Source organism: Austrofundulus limnaeus, unplaced genomic scaffold (assembly GCF_001266775.1).
Source record: "Austrofundulus limnaeus strain Quisiro unplaced genomic scaffold, Austrofundulus_limnaeus-1.0 Scaffold340, whole genome shotgun sequence".
Lineage (NCBI taxonomy): Eukaryota > Metazoa > Chordata > Actinopteri > Cyprinodontiformes > Rivulidae > Austrofundulus > Austrofundulus limnaeus.
In genome coordinates, this window is record NW_013952742.1 from 196893 (window position 1) to 200831 (window position 3939).

The following is a 3939-nucleotide window of genomic DNA, read 5'->3' on the forward strand; positions in this document are numbered from 1 at the left end:
TCTGGTGAAAATTTCATGTCATTAGCACCTCTAGTAATATATTTACTGAGAAAAATGTTGACGTGTTCAGTACTTATTTTACCCGCTGTATAGATATGGTCAGATTATTTGTATCCATTTGTTAAAAGAGACAAATCAATCAATCAATTAATCAATCAAACAAATTGATTTCGAACATGATGACCATACAAAGAGATAATGATACTTAAACATATTACACATATTAATTCAAAATACATATATTTTATGACAATAATAATCTCAACATGTTCGAAATGGAGTAAGAAGAAGTAAAAAAAACGTATAAACTCCTACCCTGTACTATTTTCAAATAATATATAATAATAAACCTCAGGCTGACTTAGTAAATTGTTAAATTACAATGTAAATTTATATTTAGCCTTGTACAACCCTTTGTGTTACAATCACTCCTCCTGTTTACACATTAAAGGATACATAAACACATGAATCTAATGCACCTGAACAAACATCAAGATTTAAGTAAATCTATTTCCATTTCACAGTTGCCTTTTTTTGACATAAAGCACACTACACGCACATATCTATGGTGACTACATATATATTCATCCATCTATACAAACACATTCGTATGCACTTATTAGTTTACATACAACCATTTATACACCCACTCACCCATTCATATTTCTATATCCTGAAAAAATAGCCTCCTTATATTTTCTTTTAAATTGTATTAAACTTTGACTCTTTTTAAGTTCGTTTTTAGTTTGTTCCATAGTTTGACACCATGAATTTCTAAACTCTTTCTTGTTGTGCGTATCCTACGACTCTTTAAATTTAAATAACCCCTTAAATTATACACCCCTTCATTATCAAGAAACAATTTCTGTATGGGCTCGGGTAATAATTTATTTGAAACCTTGAACATAATTTGAGCAGTTTTAAACTCCACCAGGTCATCCAATTTAAGAATTTTAGACTGTAAAAATAATAAGTTTGTGTGTTCATATAGTCCTACGTTATGGATAATTCTGATGGCTCTTTTCTGTAGGATACACAGTGGTTGTAGAGAGCTTTTGTAATTAATTCCCCATACTTCTGAACAGTACACTAAATATGGCAAGATAAGTGAATTATAAAGAATATAAAGTGATTTATTGTTCAGAAAATATTTAGCTCTAGCCAGGATTGAAATACTTCTAGATAATTTAATCTGTAAATGTTTGATGTGAGGTTTCCAACAGATTTTTTCATCAATTATCACTCCAAGGAATTTATTATCATATACCCTTTCAAGAATTATACCCTTTATCTGAACTTGAAAATTTTTAGAACAGTTTCCAAAGACCATAAATTTAGTCTTACTCAGATTTAATGATAATTTGTTGTTGTCAAACCATTTTTTAATAAAGTCATTTCCAAAGTAACTGTGGATAGAAGTTGCTGTAAATTCTCGCCAGAGACCAGAATTGTTATAGGGTTGGGCATAATCGTATCGTGTGCAATTAATCGTCAGAAAAACATTAATCAATTAATTTTTGGCAGTTGACAATCAATACGATTAATGCCAGCAGGCAGACTAACCGCTTGGTGTTCCTCTCTGATTCAAATATGACCAACATTTAAAAAAAATTGTGTAATTTATTTACCTATCAACACAATTTAAAGTTTGATGTATAGCCTGAAGTCTGATTTTTAAAACAATTTGGAACAGATTTTTACGAAGAGCCAATTTTCTCCCTATAAATTGGTCATGTGACTAGGACATAAGGGTGTCCAGGGACTCAGGGGGATTAATCGTCAAATTAATCGTTATCGGCTAAATACCACAATTAATCGTGATTAATTTTTTTTGCCAATATTGCCCAACCCTAATCAGCAAATAATACAAATTTTAACACATTTGAAACTTTGCACATATCATTTATATACAGATTAAATAATATTGGTCCCAACACTGACCCCTGAGGTACACCACACACAGTTTCCAAACAATCAGACTCAGTATCTCCTCTCTTCACAAACTGTTGTCTGCTCTTTAAATAGCTCTTCATCCAGTTTAAGACTACCCCCCGAAATCCATATTGTTTTAATTTTCTAAGTAACATATCATGATTTATTGTATCAAAAGCTTTTTTTGAGATCTATGAATACTACTATAGCTAATTTCTTACTATCTACATTATTGGTAATTTCTTCAATCAAATCAATTACAGCTAGTGAAGATGATCGATTTGCTCTGAATCCATATAGACTATTATTGATTAATGATTGTTTGTTTATGAATTTTCCAAGTCTTTCACTGAAGAGATTCTCCTGAATTTTAGAAAACTGAGGGAGAAGAGAGACCGGCCTGTCATCTGTGAAGTGGTGTTTATTTCCAGTTTAGTAAAATGGTATAATCTTTGCTATTTTCATTTTGTTGGAAATATTCTGTTTTGAAATGATAAATTGCAGATTTTTGTCAATAGTTTAGAAATACCCTCAATTCCTTTTTTAATTGTTTTCATATCAAGACCATCACAATCTGTGGATGATTTATTTTTACATTTGATCACAATGTTAATAATTTATTTCTCTTGTATAGGATTGAGATACATTGAATTAATATTATTTTCAATGTAATTTACAGAAGATACTGATTTTGATACAGGTATATTTTCTGCTAAGTTTGGTAAAACATTCACATAATAAACTCACAAAGAGGAATCAAATCATTTAATGACTAAAACCAATAAAAATCAGTTGTTGCCTCTGAACTTGGATTTTGAACCTCTAAATTAATGTCAGGGTTTGTTGTTTGTAGTCTAATGACTCATGCTTTATTTGTATTGATGTAACATGATAAACAGTTAGTTAGTTAGTTAGTTAGTTAGTTAGTTAGTTAGTTAGTTAGTTAGTTAGTTATGTTCAGAGTGATCTGTTTCACAGACTACTCTTATAGCTGCAGGAAGAGCTCACAGGAGAAGGTAAAACATGACAGGTCAGAACAGAAAGGTCAGACTCATGAATAAAAATAAGAAATGTTACAGGATTCATTACAGCCTGGGTTGTCCTTCTCATTTTATTATTACTATTATTATTATTATTATTATTATTATTATTATTATTTTATCTTTTAGAAACTCTTGTTTGTTTTAGCTTCAGCAGTTCAGTTAATTAAAACAAAGTAACTAAGGGTTGCAAACACAGAAAATGCTGTTTCTCAGGTTTTCTCCTGCTTCCAGTGTTTTAATCAAATTTAAATATTATCTTCACTCGTTTTCATGATTTTAAATGAATTAAGCATAAGTGTTTCTGTAGCAACACCTGCACAAACTGAGACAAGTAAATGATTTGTCTGAAGCTCGAGACTTTACGACGTAACCATGACTTGCATTTTCACAGCAGGTAAATCAGTCTAATTTATGATTCATTTTTTATCATTTAAATGTAGAAAAAACGTATAAAAACTGCTAATTAACAAAGAGGCTATTAAAAGAGTGTTTCTTACTTCAGTTTGGTGTTGAAGCGTTAATTAAACCTGCAGGGAGGAAAACGGAACAAAAACAAAAAGCAGCAGAGGGAGGGAGGCAGAGAGCCGCACTGCGCATGTCCGGAAAAACAAGCAGGTCACGTGGGCACAGGGGACGCGCGCGGAGCGGAGGCTTCAAGTAATGTTTTAACCAGCAGGTTGTTATCTTCTATTTACTGCATGCAGACTAACACGGTTTAACTTTAATGTGGTTTGTTGTTTTCTGTTCCGGCTTATGTGCAACTGTTTAAAATGTTAAGAGTTTAGTTTAATTAGTTTAGGAGCTAGGACACATTTAATGAGGAGTTTAGGAGCTAGGACACATTTAATGAGGAGTTTAGGAGCTAGGACACATTTAATGAGGAGTTTAGGAGCTAGGACACATTTAATGAGGAGTTTAGGAGCTAGGACACATCTAAAGAGAAGTTTAGGAGCTAGGACACATT

At 31.8% G+C, this 3939-nt stretch overlaps 1 protein-coding gene across 1 annotated transcript in view; it reads right to left on the bottom strand.

Moving 5' to 3' along the window:
- cbr1 (carbonyl reductase 1) overlaps positions 1-3578 on the bottom strand; it is a 22056-nt gene extending 18478 nt beyond the window's left edge. The window contains exon 1 of the mRNA XM_014022729.1: positions 3473-3578. The gene's annotated coding sequence lies outside the window, so the exon portion shown is untranslated. The remainder of the gene's footprint in view (positions 1-3472) is intronic.
- Positions 3579-3939: the final 361 nt, after the last annotated feature.